This window comes from Suncus etruscus, chromosome 6 (assembly GCF_024139225.1).
Source record: "Suncus etruscus isolate mSunEtr1 chromosome 6, mSunEtr1.pri.cur, whole genome shotgun sequence".
Classification (NCBI taxonomy): Eukaryota; Metazoa; Chordata; class Mammalia; order Eulipotyphla; family Soricidae; genus Suncus; species Suncus etruscus.
This window is the reverse complement of record NC_064853.1, coordinates 86,061,930-86,085,842: the sequence shown is the minus strand read 5'-3', so window position 1 is coordinate 86,085,842 and position 23,913 is coordinate 86,061,930. Positions and strand designations below refer to the sequence as shown.

Sequence of the window (23,913 nt, the reverse complement as noted above, 5' to 3'; positions counted from 1 at the left end):
CTTATCATTCCCCCTTGCAGTGGTGAAGGAACGGACGGACACACACACACACACACACACACACACACACACACACACACACACACACACACACACACACACACACACACACACACGTCAACATTCCCACCTGCAGTTGTGAAGGGATTCACATCCCACCCACCCACCCACCACCACCACCACCACCACCACTACTACCACCCTAACCACCCCAGGTGGCTTTGTTCTATGTGATGTGTAGATGTGTCTCTGGCTCATTTGTGTGAGATAGCTCATTGTTGTTTTGACTCATGTTTTCCTGATGATATAAGTGTTGCAGAGCATTGTTTCATGTTTCATTTGAGGATATTTCTTCCTTTTCCACACTATTTCAAAAGGCCAGCGTCTCCCCCCCCGCCCCCCAATAAAGTGGGGGGAAAAAAAAAGCCAGGTTTATTTGGAAAAGTCTGAGGAAGGGAGGGAGAAGATAAAAGAGAGCATGGACTCCTCCACAAGGCCCAGAACCCTAGTACACACGCCAGTGTGAAAGCAGGAAAGTCCACATCTCAAGAAGGAAGGTATGTGCTCTGTCAAAAGACATATTTGCAGCACTCACCAACACATGGATTCAGGGAGCACATATGCCACCTCATCATTTTTCTTTTGCAGTGTAGAAACTCCTTAGTTTGATGTTGTCTCTTGTTTACCTTTGCTTTTCACCTGCTTAGCCAGTGGCATTGAATCATTGTAAAAGCCTCTAAATTTAGTGTTGGGAAGGCTCTGCCTATGCTTTCCTCAGTATAATTTATAGTTTTAATATCAGGGTCTTTTTTTTGGTTTTTGGGTCATACCCGGCAGCGTTCAGGGGTTACTCCTGGCTCTACTCTCAGAAATCGCTCCTGGCAGGCGCAGGGGATGTTGATTTGCCTTTTCTGCATGGTGTTAGAAAGGGGTCTGAATCCCCTCCCTTTTTTTGTGGCATATGACCAATTAGTTTTCCCAGCACCTTTTGTTGAGACTTTCTTGCTCAACTTTATACATTTGCTCCTCTTGTTCATGAACAGATTAACTCTCCATAAATCAGAACCTGTCTCTGGATCTGAATTAAGTTCTATTGGTCTAAGAGGCTTGTAATGTAATTTTTTAATCATTAATTTGCTCATCTGAGTTTCTCTTTTTGATGATTTTTCTAATCCTGAAATGAACATTTCTATGAAAACTAGGTGTGTGTGTGTCTGTGTCGTGTGTGTGTCTGTGTCGTGTGTGTGTGTCTGTGTGTTAGGAAATAAAATATCATATGAAATTGCTTGATATATTCCTGGCGGATGGAAATAGATTTGAACTTTTTTGAGCCCTTCAGTTGTATTGCAGTAGCGAAAACTATGTTCACGCATTATAAGTTTCTATGAGAACGAGTTTTATCCAGCTTCAGTCATTTTTATTGTTTTAAGAATTCTATTATTGACATATGAAATGAGGTGTTTTGGTCTTTGAGAAAATTGTACTTAGGTGATGTATAAGGAAAGCTGAGAAAGAATGACATATGTATTTCTCTTACAGATATTAATTTAATGGGAACAGGTGTCTTTCATGCTGCACACCAGTTATTTAAATATCAGCTTCTCCCCTTTCTTTTGCTCACTTTGGTATCATTGCCTTTCTAGAAAATAGTTTGCATAGTAGTTCATTTCTTCCTGAGTTTTAGCAGGAACTGACAGAAATTACTATCAGTAGTATTTTATTGTTACTATTAATTCTTTTTTTAGCAAGGTTAATATCTACGTGTTTAAAAAGCCAGGAGGGCCAGAGCAGTGGCACAAGCAGTAAGGCACCTGCCCTACCCACGTTAGCCTAGGACGGACCGCTGTTTGATCCCCAGCATCCCATGTGCTCCCCCAATCCAGGAGCGATTTCTGAGTGCATAGCCAGGAGTAACCTTTGAGTGTCACTGAGTGTGGCCTCCCAAAAGCCACAGGAGTTTAGAATGAAGAAAATCGCTGAATTTTTTCCCTTAAAATTCACAAAAATTTATTTGTGATTCTGAATAATACTAGGATTTTTCAAAAAATGAAATGTTAAAGTAAATAACTGGTTGAATTATGTTTGCCAGGTTGTTTTATAAATTCTTGGTTTTTTTTTTTTTCAAAAATAAACTATTAACTTTTATACCATTTACATTTATTTTTTAAAGTTTTATGTGAAGAACCGTGGTTACAAAGTTTGTGATAGTTGAGTTTTAGACACATGATATTTCAACACCAACCTTACCATTAGTGTTCATTCCCATTACCAATGTTCCCATCCTCATCAACTCTTACCCTCTTATCTGCACTTTCTGCCTGAAGCCTTGACTGGTGTATTACAGTTTGGTGGTTGCAGCTTAGATCTCTTATTTTTTGTGCTGTTGATTCTGTGCTTTAGATTTATAGCTGTACCATTCTCCCAGTATCATTAAAGGCCAACCTCTGTTCTCCCATTACTTCCATTCTCATCTTCCTTTCAATCTTGATTTATTCTTTGTCCTTCTTCCTGAGCTCTGGGGTCAAGGGTGACCAAGGCGTCTCCTTGACTACATCACATTTTCTCATCCAGTTATTCTATATACCACAGATAATTGAGCTTTTCATATGTTTGCTTTTTTCCCCTCTGGCTTATTTCGCGCAACACAATATCTTTCAGTGCCAACTAGGTTGCAGCAAATTCATGATGTTATCTTTCCTTGCAGCTGCATAGTATTCCATTGTGCATATGTACCAATCTTCATAATCCATTCATTTGTGTACACCTAGACTGATTCAATATTGTAGCTATTGAACTAAGTGCACCAATGAATAATAGTGTACATATGTCCCTTCATATGAATGTTTTAAGTCCTGGGAGTACTGCCCCAAATGGAATTGCTGGATTATATGGCAGCTCATTTCTTTCTTTTAATATTTATTGATTGATTGGTTTTTAGGCCACACCCATCGGTGCTCAGGGGTCACTCCTGACTCTACACTCAGAAATCGTCCCTGGCAGTCTGGGGGACTACATGGGATACCTGGAATCAAAACTGGAGCCCTCCCCTGTTGGCTGCATGCAAGGCAAACTCCCTACTGCACTGTGCTATCTATCTGGCCCTAGGCAGCTCACATCTTAAGTTTACTTCGTACTCCATACAATTTTCCACAAGGGTTGAACCAGATAGCATTATCATCTGCATGGAGGACAGGTCCTTTTTACCACATAAAATAAACTTTTAAGTGTCTCCTCCCTCCCGGGGCTTAAACCTGGGTCTGCATTCAGAAATGTTCCTGGCAGGCTGGGGGACCATATGGGATGTCGGGAATTGATCTGGATCTGTCTCAACTACTCGCAAGGCAGATACCCTACTATCGTTCTGGCCCCCAAAGTTACTTTTTTTTTTTTTTATTGAATGTTTAATTGTATCATTATATCCTTTCAGAGATAGAGATTGCAGCTTCTTTAAAAGGCAGATTTTTGTTAGATTACTGATTTTAGTATTAGTTTTCATATCCTTGGAATTTTTAGTCTGCCAGGTAATATAGTAGCAACACATACATAATGAATGAATAAATATGAAGTGGAGCAGCAACTGATCTATGAGCATAATGCTAATAATTCTTTCAATTTTAGTTTACCCTAGAGGATTTATCAAGAGCAGGCAGTTAATTATATTTAAAAAATTAAAGTTAGTTGACATTTTTTAAAGCTAAGGCATTAGAACCATTCTATTATCTGTCTCTGCTAGAAGCTCGATTTCTTTCAGTATTGATCTATTTCAGGATAGAAAACAAACAAAGCCATTTTGAAAAGTATCTGTGTGTCACTGGGGGCAAAATAATTTATTTTAGTTATTAACCTTGTCAGATGAACAAGTTCTATTTTTAGAACTAACCAGACAATATTTCTTATGCGGGAAAATATGTTCATTACCAAGGAGGCTATCATGTACGTAATTATTGTTTCATTTTATATTAACATTATATTATTTAATTTACTCTAGTATATTTTTCTTGACATTTTATTCTCTGATTACTTAATTGGGTATTGTTTACCACTTGAAGTAATTACTACTCCAAATGTGTAAATCTTCTAGATGTACTTGGTCAGTCTTGACTAAAAGTGAATAGTTTGAAATTAAAAAGTAAATTGTCCTTTTGCAATTTTAAGTGTTTCAAAAAATGTTTTATCCCTAGTATCACCTGCTGTTTTCAGTGTGAACATTTAAACGTTGCTATTGACAGCAGTCCTACCTACATCTTCTCCTTTCTAAATTCGTACATATAGTCCACAGTGTTAATGCTGGAGGAACACTACCACATGATCTAATTCAGCACCCTCATTTTACAGATGAGGACACTGAGGCCTTGGACGAAAAGAGAGGTCTTCTGAGAGGAGACCAGGTCCAGGGACTTTTTCTATTTTATCCTGCTGCTTGATGTTTGTCTTTATGGAACTCAGCAACATCACATAGAGGGTGAGCCTTTTTTTTTTTTTTAAGTAAAGACAAAGTGATCTGCTACTCATAATCAATTGTTACTCGTAATTTCTAACATTTGTTTTCTGTTTTTATCCATACTTATTTTAATTAATACTATAGCCCATGTATACTTATGCTGTTATAACATTTTGCTGTTGCTGCTACTTGGTATTTGACCTTTATTTTTAAGAATAAATCTATAAAAAATATTTATTATTAACCACTGTAACCTAACCAGGTACTTAAGAAACAGGAAGCCAGAACTTAAAGCCTGGATGATTTGTAGAGTCTTAAAATTTGATTAAGAAATGAATTGCGGGGAGAAAAAAAAAAGAAATGGATTGCAAGGGAGTATCAAAGTATGGTTATGAAATATAAGAACAGATGTGATATCTATATGAGCAGTTTTTGTATGAAATAACAAAATGCCAAGAAATATTAACCAGCAGTGTGACAATTGCTATAAAATGACTTATACTGTGAACTCACAGATTTAAACAGTTTTCTGTTTGAGATGATTGAGATTTTTTTTTGCCTTCCTGTTCAAAATGTCCCATTTTACCTCCTGCAAATGTGTCCTTCAGAAGTGACATCACTTTAGATAACATTCTTGCTTTTTAGCCTGAAAGGATAATACAGACTTATGTAGTTTTCAAGGATACTGCAAGGATCTTTGAGTTCTTATACTACGTTTACGATTTGCAATGGTTTTTTTTTTTTGTTTGTTTTTTAAAAATACTAAAATGTCCTTTTGCTCCCCCGTTTTGGTGAATTTATATAAATAGTTGTGTCACTAATTTTGCTTTTGTAGGAGGAATAAAAACAACCTTATGATTTAGTGAAAGTGAACATGCTGTGTTTTCTGTCATGCCAGTCATTGAACAGCATGTCTCACCAAGGACATTCTGCAGCTGTCTTAGGTGTTTACCGGATGCCTTTAGTGTCTGTCCACTTCGTTGACTTAAATAAGGTTGATTTTTCTCAAGGGTGGTTTGAATGTTTTTCTTTTTTTTTTTTCCTGAAAGGGGGATGGATGATAGGGCAAATATGTTTGGGAACCTCTTTAGAATTTCAGGATGAGCTTAATAGTCAACTGAGTGCTGAATAAATGCTGGTCTAGATAGAGCACTACTTACCATACATATGCATACAATGTGCATTTATGTATGTACATTGTTCTGGGATTTATTTTTTTTTTTTTTGGCTATTTAGTTGTTGTTTTTGGCTATTTCACTCAAATAATCACTACATACTGGGCACTTGACCAAATATTTCAGGTGAACTAAATCTAGTGGTGAAGAACATAGCATTGCTATTATCTATCAGGAGAATGGCTTTCAGTGCTTGATTTTGATTAAGGTAGAAATGTATTTGAACTGTATTTGGGTTATGGATTTATTCTGCTGGAACATGAGAACTACATTTTACAATTTATCAAGGTTCTTTATAAACGTTTGACTAGATACTATGTGTAAGATTCTAGATATAAAGATTGTTTTCCAAACACCTTATTAAAAAAGATTGTGCAATAATAAAAGTTTGTAAAAGAACAGTGTGTAACACTTTTGGTTTTATATGGATTTCTACTTACCTATAAGTTTTGGAGGCTGGATAAAAGTATTTCTGTTTTATGGATAAGAAGCAGATTTGGACTTGTTATGATACGGCCCAACGGGCTTGAATGCATGCTTTGGCTATGGGGAACCGGAGTTTGATTTCTAGCACTGCATGGTCACCCAAGCACTGCCAGGAATGGCCCCTAAATTAAAATCTGGCTATGCTGTCACTCTGGCCCCTGTATAGATTTCTTAAGGAGATGAAAGAGAATAGCAAATTTCAGCATCTGTAACTGGAAGAGCTAAAAAGCATGAATTTAGAATATATTACATATCAGAACAAAACAAATGTTACCTGAAAGGTAGAATAAATTTAAGGGGAGGGTGCTATATAGATCATTGGACACCACAGAATGAAGACTTATAGTTCCTGATTAGAAGGTTTAGAATGTGAAGGTTAATAAAAACTGTTATTTTGAATCTAATAGCAACTGAATATGGAAGCTGACTGGTAATGGTAAAATATAGATGTCATAATTATGAGTTCAGAAGATGATAGGAAGAGAGTGGGGACAGAGTGTGATTGGTGATAGGTGTTGTATGTAAAAAAAGTCATGCCTGAAAAAATTAAAGGATTATTTTTATTAAAGATTGTAATTTTTAAAGAACTTGAGAGAGATTATAAAAGCTGAGATAGTTAAATTCAACATGATAGCAAACTTTGCAGTGAATGCTAGAATCCCTGCTCATTGAAGGCTTTGGACTTTTTGGGATATAGGGCATACTTTGCATCCAGTAAGACTGAGTTATGAAAATCTTGCAGTTATGTAAATAAACTGTGCAGCAGTCAGTTGGAATTCCAGTGCTGGAGTAGGAAAGACCAGGGGCTGTGATGGACAAGACTATAGGACTGACAGTGAGTAGTTTCTGCTTTTTCAGAATAGAGGGGATTTTTCAGTGGGAAAGTAGTGTGAAGACCAGAGGACTAAAAGAATGCAGTTATCTATATTTCAGGGCAAACAGAAAAAGAGAAGGAGGGAGAGTGGGGACAAAAGTAGAGAGGAAGAGAGGCGAGTGGGGGGATTTCAAATGCCAGAAATGGCATGAAGTACGTGCTAAGGAATTCGAAGACCCGTTGAATTTGGAGTTAACTTAGAGTTAACAAACTTAGAGTCAGACAAAACTTAAATAATGCATTTTTTCTGTATTTTTATTGTTACTTGAATGCATCATTGTTTATAACTTTTGTGGTGTACTTCATCCTGTGTGCTCTCACCATAGTAGTTTATTGTTTTTAATGACTATTCCATGGATATTATAAATATTTTACATTCCTATTTTAGGACTCTCCTATTAATGTTCATTGACTTTTTTTTTTAACCATAAAAATGTTGCTCAACTAAAAATTATTTAGGATCTTGTGTTATGTTTTTTGGTTATAGGGTGCATATACACATACATATACATATATACACACACATAAACATACCTACACACAAAGATGTACTGGGGGAACATAAGAGATGCTGGGGATCAAACCTAGGTCAGCAGTGTGCAAGGCAAGTGCCTCTTCCTGCTGTACACTATGCTCAGTCCCCCACGGGACATATATTTGTTGAACGATAGTGTGACTCTGTAGTAGTTGATCATTTTAACTAAAAACACAGAGCAAATTCTTAGGTTCAATCTAATATGTTTACTTTGAAATCGAGAATGCTAAATAGTTTTCCAAAAGGACTTTACATTCCTGACAGAAATGGCACATAGATCTGTTAAAGGTTTTACCTAGTTTAATGATGTAATTTTACTTCTTGTTACTTTAATATATATTTCCTTGGTAAGTAGTGAATCTTATGTACTTAGATACATCATCAGTCTTTAGATTTTTGAATTAGAATCTAGTTTTGGTTACCACCCCCCAACCCCAATGACGGTAGTAAGCTTGGTGTTTGGTTTTGGTTTTTGGGCTACACCTAGTGCCGCTCAGGGTAATTTCTGGTTCTGAGCTGAGAAATCGCTCCTGGCAGGATCAGAGGATCACATGGGATGCCAGGGATCAAACCTGCACCAGCCAAGTGCAAGGCAAATACTTTACTGTCTGTGCTATTGCTCTGGCCCCTTAAGTTTGGTATTTTGCTAAGATTTGTGTGTGTGGACATAGACTTATTTTAAAGACTTCATTATTAAGTCCATCTGGAATTCAGTTTTGTTAATAATAAGGCAGTTAGACCCATTTTTATTACTTTCAAATGGTTGATTACTGTGGCAATATAAGTCTGTACAAGTCCATCCCCCCAGATTTTTGAATCATTAGAATATTGTTTAATCACAAAATGCCCTGTTTTTGTTAAATATTTTTGTAAATGATTACTAGTTTATTCTTCTTGGAAGTACAATATTTTTGCATTTGTGTGTTTATGGGCACTTATTATTGGATCATAGAAAAGCTATTGTTTTTGGCTGTTTAAGTGCCTATATAAAGGGCTAGTAATTTTGTTAATGATATGATAGTATATTTAGAAGGCTCAACAGATTCTGTGGCTTAGACAATTTAGTCTCTTTTAGATCTTTTCAGTACTTAAGAGTTCAACAAAAACATAATAGGATGAATAAAATTAAAGGTTCTTGGTGTTTTGTGGAACTAGGGATGGAAGCAAAGTGTTTTATTAGTAAACTACACCTCTGGACTAAAAAATAAAGAGTTTTATAGTGAACAGAAAGAGTTATAAAGTGAACAGAAAGCCCCAGAAATCATATACTTTAAAGAAGCAAATGCCCTGAGATGGAGAAACTTTTGAGGTAAGTGTACTAAAAGGAATTTTTTTAAAGTACTATTTGATAGTAAATTTCAGAACATATAAAATAATTACCAAATGGCCTAAAGGAGACGTTTAATGTTAGACATTACCATTTGAGGTTTATATACAAGACTAGAACTTATATTTGGCAGTTTGACTTGAAGCTGAATGTAAGCATCACAAATTTTGTTAAATTGAAATGTTCATATTGATAGATTTCCTTGTAAATGGAAGATGAACATGTAGAGCCCAGAATCTGATTTTGGATTGGAGGAAGCTGTGAAATCACTGATGATGTAAAATAGCAAATACTAAAGAAATTTTTCCTCCAGGCCTTTGAACAAAAAAGGTTATTTTATTAAGAGTTGTTCACGGGGCCAGCGAGGTGGCGCTAGAGGTAAGGTGTCTGCCTTGCAAGCGCTAGCCAAGGAAGGACCACGGCGTCCCATATGGTCCCCCCAAACCAAGGGCAATTTCTGAGCGTTTAGCCAAGAGGTAACCCCTGAACATCAAATGGATGTGGCCCGAAAAACCAAAAAAAAAAAAAAAGTTGTTCTCAAAAACAATAAATTGGGATGCAAACCTGTTCATCTTGGAGCTGAGTAAGAAAACTATTGATTTTTATAATTAGAGCTTTTAAAGACAGCAGCACTGATTTTTGTATTGAAAAAATACAATAAATGCTTATATTACCTGAGGATTTTTTAAACTATAAATGCTCTGGATTGCACTCTAACTTCTAAAATATAAGACTTTTTGGACTTGTACCACAGTTTGTAATATCACTTTGAAATGCTGTCACAGGTTAATTAGATTGCACTAAAGAAGGAACCACTGATGGGCTAGAAATGAGTGTGGACCTTTTATCTTTTCTTTTTAAATAGGAGTTGCAACCTGTAGTATATGGGAGCTACTAGGGGATGAAATTCAGGTTCTGGCACATGCTGGGTGCCACTACAATCACAGGGAGGTAATCTCTGGAAGGCAGACCTTGCTTCTTTGGATTTAGGTTTTGACACCCCCAAATACCAGTTACAAGTGACTGGGATTGAGGGTGTAATGGAGATTTGATTTTGGAGTGGATGAGAAGGAACACTGAGTTTCAGTCATCATTGAAGATTTTTGGGGTCCATATTGTGTTCTTTTTGATTACTATTAAAGAGTTTTATTCATTTTTAACAATAAATAACTTTGTGATCGTGTTCTAGGCACACGTATAATACACAAGTATCAAGTATCTTATGTAATTTGCATTTTTTCAAATGAATGTAAATAGATTGTCATTTCTAGAGTATTTAATTGAGTCATAATGGTGTTTGAAAAATCTTACTTATCCCAGACACGGTGTAAAGCTTTTCCTTCCCTCCCCTCACCCTTTCCTCCCCGCTGTGCCAGGGCTGCTCCCATTACTCCTTGAACTCCCTGTATTTTGCCAGGTTGCAGAACCTAGGGCCCTAGCCTGGGGAACGGTCTCTGAACTCAATCTGGTATTTCTTTATAAAATTCTGCAAATGTGTTTTAAAAGGAGTGCTTTTATTGGCTTCCATATGTCTAACTACTTTTTTTGTTGTACATTGCCCTGAGACCTCCTTTGTCACTAATAGAAGGAGAGGACCCCTTTCTCTGAAGAAGTAGACCCATTTCTACTAAGGGAAGTGAAATGAGAGTGCTCTTTTAGTTTTTACCTATCTTAAATTTTAGGAAGTAATTCCAAATTTCTGCTCAGTTTTTGTGAATAAATTAAAATATTTATGTTGTAAATCCAGTGCTCTTGTATGACTTCTAGCAATCTTCAAAAAAATCCTCTAAAAATCAGAGGGCGAGAGTTGTTTTGTCCTCTCTTCTCTCCCAGCTCATACAGTATAGCAGATGCTTTGTCCTGTTTTACACTGCAGCCACTATTTCTTTTTGTTTCAGTTTGGTGTGATATTCATTTCTTAGTGCTATAGTAAATCACTGTATTATTTTAGTATTTTTCCCCCAAAGAAGAAAGTGTACATGTAAATGTTTTGAGGTTTTAATTTATCTGAATAAGAGAAAACATAACTTGTTCCTTTCAGCTCTATAAATATAAAAATATATTATAGGCCAGTGTTCTCCAATCTTTTTACACTTGCATACCAGCACATGTCCTGCATATTCGTTTACTTGTCAACACAGTTGGTTTTCGACATTCCTGACCCTTGGACGGTCCCCAGCTCATGGACTGGTGGTTGAGACCACTGTTAAAGTTATACCAGTTAACAGTTAATTAACGTAGCAGGGCTGAAGAAAATGGTCCTTTCCTCCTGATTTATTTTCTACAAGGGTAGAGTATCTAAAATGTTGAAACACTTGTTAGTTGAGTCAAAATTGGTATGACTTGTGAATTTTAGTCTTAAAATTTATATGATCATGCCTAGTTTAATATGTATTTCTGCTATGAATTTTTTATATATTATTTGTAGCAATTTCTACATTTATGTATTTATTTTTGAGGGGTAGACATGGTTTTGCTCAGGGCTCTCTCCTGGCTCTGTGCTCAGTGATCACTCCTAGCATTGTTCCTGGGATCAAATGGTGGTTGGTTGATTATGTGCAGGACAGGTACCTTATCTTCTTTCTACTATCTCTCTGGCCTGCCTGTTTATTTTTTGTTTTGTTTTGTTTTGTTTATTTTCTTTTAAAATTAGAATAATTTTATTTAGGAAAGATGACAGAGAATCTCATAAAGTAGAGAAATCATCTCCCTCAAGTTGGGATGCAGTCAGCTCCAAAATGGAGTGTATACCTACTTATCTATCAATAAATATCATAGTACTAGGGATTGGTGAGCCTAGTTCTCTTTCTCATAAGTTTTACTCTTTACTTCTGAGCCACTGCCCCACCCTATGCCAGTAAGTCTTACTATAACATTACATTTAATGTGCTTGAGATTTGTTGCCTAAATAGAAGTTCATTTTAAAAATGTATTTTATTTTGTTTTTTTTGGGCCATACCTTGCAATGCTGCTTAGAAGTTACTCCTGGCTTTGTACTCAGGAGTAACTTCTGGTAAGTCTTAGGAAACCATATGGAACGCCAGGGATTGAACCTAAGCAGAGCATGCAAGAAAAACACCCACCTCTCTGTACTGTCATGCGGGCCTAGAACTTTTCTTTGTATTTCTTTTTTATTTTAATTTTATTTTATTGAAACAATTGTGATCAATATAATCCTTTATAGTTGATTCTTTTTATTTCTTAAAAAAAAGTGCAAATTGCATAGCTAGTCCAAATGTTTTTTTTTCTCCCATATTTTCATAGGCTGTCACTATATATCATCTGTGGGATTCCCTTTCTAATATGAAATTTTGCTATATATTTTTGGATAGTTTTGAAGTATATCTGATTCTTAAGTATTTTGATGGATACAATATTCTCTATTTTATAAATGCCCTTTTATCTTTTTTCAAGAAAGGAATGAGATAGCAATGAGAAGGAAAATTCTCTCCCTTTATGGGTTTGCTTCTTGAAAACTACCTAAAGATGGAGCTGAAGCCTTGCGCCTGAGTATTTGATCCCCAGCACCACATAGGGTCCCCAGAGCATCAGCCAGTGTGGTTCACAGCCCCCCACCCCAAGAAAAGAATCTTCCTAAAAAATATCTTAAAATTGTTATTATATATATTATATATAACTTACATTGAAGGGGGAAAAACTGTAAAATATTTACACTTGAAGTGGTAAGTTGATTTAGTTTTTAAACAATAAGAATTAGAGAACTATGATGCATGCTGAGTGTAAAATAAGTCCTTATATTTTCTCAATTGTATTTTCTCACTCTTGTATGTCTCCTACCTACACTAGTTATTAGTAGAGAAAAATAAAGAGGCTTTGTATGCTATAGTGATCCATAAAAGGTACAAGCCATTTTGAAACTGGAAGAGAGACAAAGTCGATCCAAAAAAATTTTTTTGTCTCCTAACCTTCATTTTCAGATAGTTTTAATCAAATCCAAGTAATTTTTTTTTTTTTACAATGCTTTGGTTACCTAAAGTGTCATTCACCCTTACTGTTAGAAGAAATGGCTTCATTTCTATGTCAACTTTCCCATGTTGCATATTTAGTTAATGCATCTTTGTAGTATTATATATTCCATTTCTGTAGCATCTGTAAAGGGCTTGATGAAATGCCCTTCTCTTTTGTTCACTTTGATTTATCTCGTTATTGATGCTGATATTGATCAGTTCTGGTACATCCATTTTAAAATCTTTAACAGCTATTTATAATCATATCTTTTTCCTTCTTACATTATTTTCTTTCTTTTTTTTTTTTTTTTTTGGTTTTTGGGCCACACCCGGTGATGCTCAGGGGTTACTCCTGGCTATGCGCTCAGAAGTCGCTCCTGGCTTGGGGGACCATATGGGACGCCGGGGGATCGAACGCAGTCCGTCCGAGGCTAGCGCAGGCAAGGCAGGCACCTTACCATTAGCGCCACCGCCCGGCCCCCTTACATTATTTTCTAATTACTGTTTTTTAAATTCATTTGGTAGAATACTATCTGAATAAATATCAGGTATTCTAAATTAATACCTCATTGGATTATGATGATTATTTTAGATATTTTAATTAATTGGGGTATCTTGTCTCTTTGGCTATGTTGTCAGTGGTCTCTGGTAGTTTTCGTGCTCTTTTGCATAATAGGTTTTAGCAGCCTTTTTTATAACAAACTTTGAAAAACTGATGATTTCTCCAAGGAATTTTAATTCCTTTTAATCGGAAATATTTACATGAAGACTGTAATCAAAGTTTGGAGTGTTCATAGTTACTGGGCTTTTATTAATTTATTTTAGGACATTTTAGAAATGGAGTGTGCATTCTTTAGTAAAATAAAATCATGATTTTCTATTCTAGTTTCAACTCTTAAGTTTCAGTTCAGTGAAATTCCAATAAATGAATATACAGTTAAGTGGTAAATACAGAATAATAACTGTTGTATTTCTAGAGTAAAAAAAAAAACAGGAAAATGATACCAATCGTGGTCAAATCAATAGTATTGAAATACTTTAGAAAGATCAGTATACCAAAAAGAATAAGATACTGTTTAAAGAAATGGAAGATGCAAAAGAGGAAAAGGTATTTTGTGCACATTGAACTGAAAAGCAGTTGCACAGTGAAAGAAATTTGGCTTCCAAGTAAAAAGCCTTACTGAGTGTGGAAAGAATGAGTGTACATCATGCATATAATGAGAATGAGGGATTTATATGAAAATAATAATAGCTCAGCAAGACAACAGACACACCTTTTAAAAATATGCTGATGTGTTGTCAGAGATTATGTTTGCTATGTTCAAGGCTCTGTGTTCTACTTCTAGCACTATAGGCCCAACACCCATCACCGCATCATCAGCACAAATTGGATAGAGCACTGGTGTTCTCTAGGGCTGATCTGCCAGACACACACACAATTTAGAAATACTGTTCATTACATATATGATATACATATATATATATATATATATAGACATTATAGAAACATGAGAGCAGTAAGTTGAAAGACATTTGTACCACTGTGTTCATGGCAGCATTATTCATGAGACCCCAAACATGGAGACAATCTAAATGTTGTCCATTGATAAATGACTAGAGTAAGAAGTAGGAAACATTATGCAGTGGAATGATAATATCTTGTGATTTAGGGATAAAATGAATGAAACTTGAGATGATTCTGGTAAGTAAAATTAGCTTTTTACTCTTGTGTGGAATATAAATGTAACTAAATGAGATGCTGTGGTAAAAAGCAGACAAAAAAAAAAACTTAAGGGGCCAGAGAGATAGCATGGAGGTAGGTCATTTGCCTTGCATGCAGAAGGACAGTGGTTCAAGTCCCAGCATCCCATATGATTTCTGAGCATAGAGCCAGGAATAATCCCTGAGCGCTGCTGGGTGTGACCCAAAAACCAAATAAATAAATAAAAAAACCCTTAAAGATCTAACACCTAGACTGGGTGAAGCAATGATGGGCTTTAGAGAGATGCTCCTGGAATGAATAGTTGAAGGATGGGATGTCATTGGAATTTTGGTGGTAGTTGCTATGTCCTGTGCATAGAGTGATTCAAAAGCTCTCCCCTGAACATAAATAGTATTTTAAACCAATGATGAATTGTATTTATTAATTTTTTAGCAATTAAAATTTTTAAAAAATAGTAGGAATGTGATTTTATGTATTTTAATGGAATGAATTAGTTTTAGTTATTTTATGACATCTCTTTGTGCTGAAACACATCACATTTTAAACAAAAAGTTATTTGGGGGTAGAGTTACAGTCACTTCTTTTTTTTTTTTTCATTGGAGCACCCCACCTGCGCCAGGGTGCCTCTCTGGCTTCGGCTCCAGCTGCCTCCACACCCCTGCATGCCCCTCTCTGGCACTCTTGGCGGTGGCGTAATGAGAACTCCGACCTGCCCTTAGCAGCGGGGACACCGCGCAACTGGCAGCACCCATTTGTCGGACCGCTTGACGCCCAAATATCTGTTCAAGAACCCGAATAATCTTGCTGATGTTCCAGTGGAGCAACGGACTGTTCTGCCTGCTGTAAGGGGATCATACTGGCAGAAACCATACCCACAGCACCAGACACTGGGAACACGTCCCTGAGCTTGGTGGTCCTTCCAGTATTCACCAAAAGTACAATAGATTTGGAACTCTCCAGGCCACGTGGGAGCAGAAGTACTTCCGGGAAAGAAGTAGGGTGCGTGTCCCCTATTTCCCACTGTGGGTGGATCTGTCTCACCCACAAACCTCAAGACCAACAGGAACCTCTAGCCATACTCCACAGATTAATATTAATATTAATATTAATATTAATATTCAGTTAATAAGCATTTATTGAGTACTACTCAGGGTCAGGCCCTGAGCTGGTCACTCAGCACACTCTGATAATCAAAACAAATTCAGGGACCAGTGGTAGGGCACTGCTTGCACATGGACAATCCAGGTGAGATCGTTGGCATTCCATATGGTTCCCAGGTTTACCAGGCACTATTCCTAAGCACAGAGTCAGGAATAAGCCAGTCATTCATATTTTTTAATTAGTATAGACTGTATAAGTTGCGAGGAAATGAAAAACCAATTTGTAATAAAAATAGATTTATATTTGACGGAATTCAAAAATTATTTTTAAGTTAATTATTGAGGATTCTCCTACAACGGACTCATTTTACCTGGGGGCCGCAAGAGGCAAAGTTGGGGTGAGGCAGGGCCGCATAAGGGATTTCACTTACCGAATATACCCAATAAAAAATTGCGTTAGTAAGAAAAAAAAATCACATTAAACATTTGCATACACCGAACGGAACTGCTGGGGTATGCGAATGTTTAATGCGATTTTTCTTACTAATGCGATTTTTATTGCGATTATTTGGTAAGCGAATAATTGCGAATGCTGCGGTATTTGAAGGCTGGGGGCCACAAAATGTTGTCCGGGCCGGGAGTTTGAGACCCCTGTCCTACAAGATTGTATTAGAATTGATTGAACAGGAAACATTGTTTCAAACGGTTCTTGTCTTGTCTCACCTATTATAGTACTTTTTCACATTACTCACAACATGAGGGAAGGGTTGGTTTATTTTGTTGTTGTTTTATGTTTGGGGCCATACCCTGTGATGCTCAGGGATACTCCTGGCTATGCACTCAGAAATCACTCCTGGCTTGGGAGACCTTACGGGACCCTGGGATCGAACCGAGGTCCGTCCTAGGCTAGCGCTTGCAAGGCAGACACCTTACCGCTCTGTGCCACTGCTCAGCCCGGAGTGAAGTATTTTTTAGGGAGTTAGCATGTGATGGTATAAAAATAATACAAACACCACATTTTAGATCATCTGGTGGTCACATTCTAACAAACTATATTTTTATGTTAATTATGTAGTTGACATTAGATATTGGTTAGTAGGTTATACTTCTATTAATATAATTTTTTTGTTTTTTGGGCCATACTCGGTGACGCCCCGGTTACTCCTGGCTATGCGCTCAGAAAACGCCCCTGGTTTGGGGGGGACCATCTATATGGGAGGCCGGGGGATTGAACTACAGCCCTTCCTAGGTTAGCAAGAGCAAGGTGGCCCCACTATTAATATAATTTCTATAATTCTATAAAGAAAAATTTTATAGACCTTTTAAAGTGCTATCATATGCGAACTATGCTCTTTTATATATTGCATCATCAAGTTTTATAAAGTAATAATTGCTTAGACTTGTGTTATTTTCTAGAAGTTATGCGGTATTCAAATTCCAGAGACATGAAATTAACTTATTTGTGCTTTTGTTCTAATAAAAATTCTCCAGAATGCAGAATATTAAGCTAGATATAAAAGAACATGTATATGTTAATATACATATAATTTTTTTTGTTAACCTTTTTTTTTTTCCATTTGACTTCAGATGGTACAATGAGTTTATTAGTGGCAAAGTTTTGGGGAGTAGTGTCAAAAAAAAATCTTGAACACGTGTTCCAAAACTTTATTTGGCCTACTTTCACCTGTTCAGGAAAATAAAATCTCTCAGGGTCCCTTCGGAGGCTACAGTTGCCCTCTGCCACATTATTCCTGTGTGCAATGGTGGGGTTTAATATCCCTACTTTTAGGAAATTTTGAAGAGTATGTAAACATAACAATAGGTGGCATGATGCAGTGACAGCTGCTTTACTTGGTTTTATAGCAGAGGCTTAGAGAAGGGCTTAGGAGATGATGAGGGAAGAGATCAAGAGGAATAGAATCTTGGGTACAGTAGTGCTAAGTGTTAAGTAGTCTGTGGAAAGGGAGATCTTAACAACTGTGTTTACTGAGTATTTTTTGTCAAGACCTAGCTTTCTCTGTCTTCAGCTGGGTGATAAGGGTATCAAAAGGAGTTATAAGGATTTCAGAAAGAAAGGAAGTTCCTCTTATTTTATAGTTGAATTTCCTTCAGTATAACTGATATTTACTGATAGGATTGCTGAGTGGGTGAAGACTATTTTTTTTTTAACCACTATTAGTTCCATAAATATCCACTTGCTAACTCTCCTTCATTGCTTCTTTATGGTCAAGTCTGCTGGGACAAGTTAGGAAATTGTAAAAAGGCTGCCTTTGCTTATTAAGGGGTCTCAAACTCAATTTGCCTGGGGGTCGCAGGAGGCAAAATAGGGGTGATCCTTGAGTGCAAAGTAAGTAGTAAGCCTTGAACATTGGGGGGGTGTGACCCAACAACTAAAACAAAACAAAACAAAACAAAACAAAACAAAACAAGATTCCTCTAGGGCAGGGCCACAAAATGTACGGAGGGCCGTTTGTGTGTGTGTGTGTGTGTGTGAGTGTGAGTGTGAGTGTGAGTGGGTGTGTGTGTGTGTGTGTGTGTGTGTGTGTGTGTGTGAGAGAGAGAGAGAGAGAGAGAGAGAGAGAGAGAGAGAGAGAGAGACTTTTTGACAGTTTTTTATGTAATGGAACTTGGGGAAAAATGACATGCTGTAGAGAATTAGCCAAGTAGTTTATTCTTTTTTTTTTGGATTTTGGTTTTTGGGCTACACCCGGTGATGCTCAGGGGTTACTCCTGGCTGTCTGCTCAGAAATAGCTCCTGGCAGGCACGGGGGACCATATGGGACACCAGGATTTGAACCAACCACCTTTGGTCCTGGATCGGCTGCTTGCAAGGCAAACACCGCTGTGCTATCTCTCCGGGCCCCAAGTAGTTAATTCTTTATAATTTCATTCTTTACTTAAAAGATTTTAGGAGCTGGAGCGTTGACGCAAGCTGTAAGGTGCCTGTCTGCCTTGCATTCGCTAGCCTAGGATGGACCGCGGTTCATAAAATAAAAGATGGAATTACCTCTATCCTGTGGGAAAAAACAATCGAAGATTCTCAAGAGTCTAAAAATAACCTTCCAAATAACACCTACTAAGCTGAACTAATACTAAAGGCAAAAAATATTTACTAATATTCAGCATGTATACAGTAGCTTTGGGAGGAGTGTGTCCTCTCTAAATGCTTAGGGCCATCCCTCGTGCTCAGGGCTTATTCCTGGCTCTCTACTCTGTATAGAAATGCATCTGTTGCTGGGGATTGATCCAGGTCAGCCACATGCAAGAAAAGTGCATACCTTTTGTACTGTTGTTGCAGTTCCTAAAATGACTCATTTTAACTATATGCACTTAAATTTTTTTTTAAATATCTGTAACTTCCCCCCCTCCAATTTCCTTTATAGACATACTGTCTCAGAAAATCTATAATTTTTACAACTTTGATTTTAGTTGACCAAATGATGTTTCCTCATTTTGCTTAAAGAAAGTTTCAAGTTTTCCCCCACCTTTTTATTTATTTATGATTCTTTTTCTGTTTTGTGCTGGGCATGGCATTGCTTTTCCTCTGAGCTCTATCTCTGGTCTTCAAATAACATTTTGCAATGTAATGCTTAGCTGTTGGTGATTGTTGCATCAGAAATTAAAACTGACAGTTTTGCTGACCTTTATTAAGCCTAATAGTAATCATCCCATCCATAATATGTTAGCATAGATAACCTGAATTACTGAATGTAAGCATTTTTGAGACAAAATTTTCATGAAAAATGTCAGTTTTTGCATTTTTGAAATTACTATTTCTCTCTGGCTTAATAAAAGACAACTGGATTCTCATACCTGATTCTGCATTCTTTTTCCTTTTTGGTTTTTGGGCTATGCCCTTGGGAATGAGCCCTGGTCAGTTGGGTGTGAGTTTGAGGGTTGAAGAGATGAGACCAGAGGAGATAAGGCACTTGACTTGCACTTGGTAGACCTAATGAATATCCCTGGCCCTGCCTAAGGTTCCTCTGAGCAGTGCCAAGTTCAGTTCTGAGTTCAGAGCCTCTGCATACCACTAGATGTTCCCCCTGATTCCCCAAGCAAAAAACAAAACAAAACAAAGCAAAACAAAATCCTTTAAATGAATGGTGTTCCATTAAAAATAAAGTGGCTCATTGAACTTTGAATTCAAACAGTTATTTTTTAATTAAAAAAATTTTTAGAGGGACTTCTAGCAACGCTTAGGGGCTTACATCTCCTGGCTCTGTGCTCAGGGATCATACCTAGTGGTACTCTGGGGACCAAACATGATGCCAAGGATTAAAACCAAGTTGACATATGCAAGACAAATGTTCTACCTGCTGTAGAGCATGATCCTTTTGGCCCGAGGATCATTATTTTAATATTTATGTGAATTTTTTTAAGTATGTTTAATGATGATTTTAATGAAAATAAGCATTTTTGCTGCTTTAAGGCAATTCTTTAGTAAAGAGGAATTTGTGTGTGGGGGTATTGTGTTTATGATTAAGAAGACTATAAAGAGTACTAATGCATTTGTCTTTACCTTGATTTGTACTAAGATGTCAAGTAGTTTTATGACCATCACTGCTTTATGACATCACAAATGATAATTTAGTGCTGGGGCAAGGAACATCTTAGTAATAACACAAAAATGATTTGACCTCAGAGTATAGTGAGAAGTGTTTTGAGGGTGGATCTGACTCAGAAGATAGAACGACAGTCTCGCCATCAGTGGAACTTTTAGAAGCCTTTGAGAAACTCTCTCATTTTGTCATACTGCACACAACACTGATCAAATTTTCTCAGGCACATTACGAAGTGACAGCTGTGGGCTTTAGTTTCGAACAATTTGGACTGTATTGGCAGCATATATTTTACTATAAAATTTTACAAATCAATATCTTTAGGTCTTTAGGTAGCACTCAGGCGTCACTCGGGTCTGATGTGCTGTACTATCTGTTGCACTCAGAAAGAAATATCTTTTTTGTTTAGTAAGATACAACTTGATTTTTTGGGGGGGAGAGGGGACCATATGGGATGCCAGTAACTGTGGTCTGTCTTAGGTTAGCATGTAGCAAGGCAAACGCCGTACAGCCTGTGCCACCGATCCAGCCCAAGATACAACTTGAAATCTGTCTTTGCAGCTAAGAGTATATAAAACTGGTCTTACCAGAGTGTTTACGGAATTGCTACTGTGGGTCTGTGGTGGTGGAGTAATCTACTTGACCCTCCCCTTCCCCCCAATATGGCTGTTTTCTCACACCCTGTAAAATTTAACTGGTTGATCTCCCCAGTTTTCAATAAAAGTTGAAAATTCTCTTCATCTTGATCATCAGTTTCTTCTCTTGTTTTTTATCCCTCCCTCCTTCCCTCTCTTTCCTCTTGCGCACTCACTTTCTCCCATACACTCTCATTCACATGTGTATATCAGTCTGTTATCTGTTAAACTTTAAGTAATTTTCACTTGACTTGAGCAGCATATATGATCCATTGGGATCCATATACTGACTTGGTCTCTATGCTTTTCCCATTTGTTCCCAGCCTGCTCTGAGGAATCAAGGAAGGCCTTCCTCCTTTGTAGTAAATGTGTCATAAACTCTTCTAGAGCTTGTGTCCCCTATTTCTCCTTATTTTTCCTTGTACTTACTGTTTTAAACATCCATTTAGGTCTTTTTAGAATTCAATCTGTATTCAGGTCCTACAGGCTTTCATGTCTGTTGGACAGTTAGAATATTAAGCTAGCTTACTTTGAGAACTAACTTAGCATGGGTAGTTAGTTAATCTTACTATGGTTCCATTCAAGCATATTTCAAAGTTAACTTTTTTTGTTTTTGTTTTTTGTTTTTGGGTCACACCCGGCAGTGCTCAGGGGTTACTCCTGGCTGTTTGCTCAGAAATAGCTCCTGGCAGGCACGGGGGACCATATGGGACACCAGGATTCGAACCAACCACCTTTGGTCTTGGATCAGCTGCTTGCAAGGCAAACGCCACTGTACTATCTTTCTGGGGCCCCAAAATTAACTTGTTAATAGACAGGCATTTGTGTCTTGGTTTTTATTTTACTGTGTAACTTGTTTCCAGGCTTTTCTAAGATTATTGGTGGGTTGCTTTGAATCCCATGACTGATTCATGTTCAGCAACTTAAAAAATGTGTATCAGAAATGTGGCCTATCTTGTGTCGTATTTTACTTTCTTGTCTTTCATTTCTCTGTTAATGTAGACTTTACAGTGTATTTAGTTAATTGCCAGCATGCATTTTATTCTAAAATCATGTATATTTTAGAGACATCTGTATTAACAATCACATATATTTGGGAAGCTGAAGCTTCCATCTAAAGATTAAGAGGAAGCTATTAGTGCCTTTTGAATCCTTAAAAGAGAGTAGCCTATAGCTAATGTCAGTTGGGCTTCAGGCTGAAGTTGACTTCTCACATAATCAATACTAGTTTATTGTCCTTAGTCTAAAGTGCTTTGATAATACTCTTTATGATTGCTTAATTGGGACTCAAATGTAGTGTTCCCTATAACCAGATCAGTACCAAATATTTGTTTTAAAAATTCTATTAAAAAAATCTGTGTTTGATAAAAAAATAAGTGTTTAGATTTGACACTGATGTTCTAGATGGTGAACTTAGATCAAAATCAAGACAAATGATTGACAGAAATTTGTTCTAGAGAATAATGAATATCCATTTCTCTATATACTTATTAAAGTCAGTATTTATAAAGGAGAACTGGTATCAGAAAACATCATGCATAGGGCCCGGAGAGATAGCACAGCGGTGTTTGCCTTGCAAGCAGCTGATCCAGGACCTAAGGTGGTTGGTTCGAATCTCCGTGTCCCATATGGTCCCCTGTGCCTGCCAGGAGCTATTTCTGAGCAGACAGCCAGGAGTAACCCCTGAGCATTGCCGGGTGTGGCCCAAAAACCAAAAAAAAAAAAAAAGAAAACATCATGCATAGTAGTGCATGTAACAGTTTTAGTGGGGTGGACTCATTTTCCTCTCCCTTTTCTATTTCCTGAAGTTACTCTTTCTGGCAGGTTTTTTTTTTTTTTTTTTTTTTTTTTATATGTATTGAGGACACACTTGCTGGTGCTCAGGGACACTCTGGCTCTTTTCAGGAGACAGACCTTAGACAGTACTAAGGATCAAGCCAGGGTCAGTTGCATGCAAGGCAGGATGTTTAGCCCTAAACTATTTCTTCAGTTACATCTGACAGCTTTCTCAATCCCCCAGTGCAGTGATTATCTTTTTTTTTTTTTTTTTTCCTTTTCTTTTTTTTTTGGTTGGAGAATGGGGAGATGGAGAACCTTCCCTGACAGTGGTCCATTTCTGACAATACTCAGTCAGGTGGGCCAGGTGGGGCACTGCTTTTGGATGCAGAGCTGCTGGGATCCAGGTGTTTGAGGGCTTTAGTATTTCCCTTGGTGTTGCTCGAAGATCTTGTGCTGCCAGTGATCTAACTGGAGTCCTGTACATACAAAACATACTCTGACAACTATAGTCTGATGATTAAAGATCCACTCCTGTCTCTGCAGTCCCTTGGTAGTAGTTCTTGGAGAATAGAATGGGATTAAGGTGCTTTCCTGGCACAGCATCAGGTTGGCTGCCTGGTACCATGTATACAGTCCCTTGAGAATTGCTAGGGGTGCTTCCTAAGCAGAATGATAAATAAGTCCTGAACACAGTCTGCTCTGGTCTCCAAACCAATAAATAAATAATAGTAGCACCGGTGGTGCTAATTTCCCCTCAACTATCCTTATTCTTAAGTTTATTTTATTTTAAAAGTTCATTAATTTCTCTTGGGGATGAAGACTTTTCACTGTGTAATCACATTTGAATTAGTAGGTAGTACAGTAGGTAGGGCATTTGTCAGATCAAGATTCCATCCCTAACAACCCAGATGGCCTCCCAAGCTTACAAGGAATGATATGATCTCTTAGAGTAGAGCCAGGAGTAACCACTGATTACTACTAGGTGTGGCTTTGAAACCAACGACTAAATAAAAATAGAAACAATAACAATAAATAAAAGCCGTAAGTATTGCTGTTATATTGCTTCAGAGTAGGTAGAGAGTTTATATCAAATAGAATAATTTTGATAGTTTAGAAAGTGTTATAGGTAATGAACTTTTAAAAGGACATTTTCACCTTTTTGAGATGAGAATAAAGATTATTTCTTGAAATTGGGTCTTTAAATTTATAGTTTAAAAATAGCATTTATTCTCATGTTTAGAAAGATATAGGGGATATAGGGCATTTGTTTAATATGTTGCTTTGCTTCTCTTTGGACTTAAAATTACAGAC

General features: G+C 37.1%; 1 protein-coding gene across 2 annotated transcripts in view; it reads left to right on the top strand.

The window, feature by feature from the left end:
• TBL1XR1 (TBL1X/Y related 1) overlaps positions 1-23,913 on the top strand; it is a 91,961-nt gene that overhangs the window by 8,757 nt on the left and 59,291 nt on the right. Inside the window, exon 2 of one of the 2 annotated variants that reach the window (XM_049775222.1) lies at positions 4,336-4,462. The exons of the other annotated variant lie outside the window; for it this stretch is intronic. The gene's annotated coding sequence lies outside the window, so the exon portion shown is untranslated. The remainder of the gene's footprint in view (positions 1-4,335; positions 4,463-23,913) is intronic. 2 annotated transcript variants of the gene reach the window in all.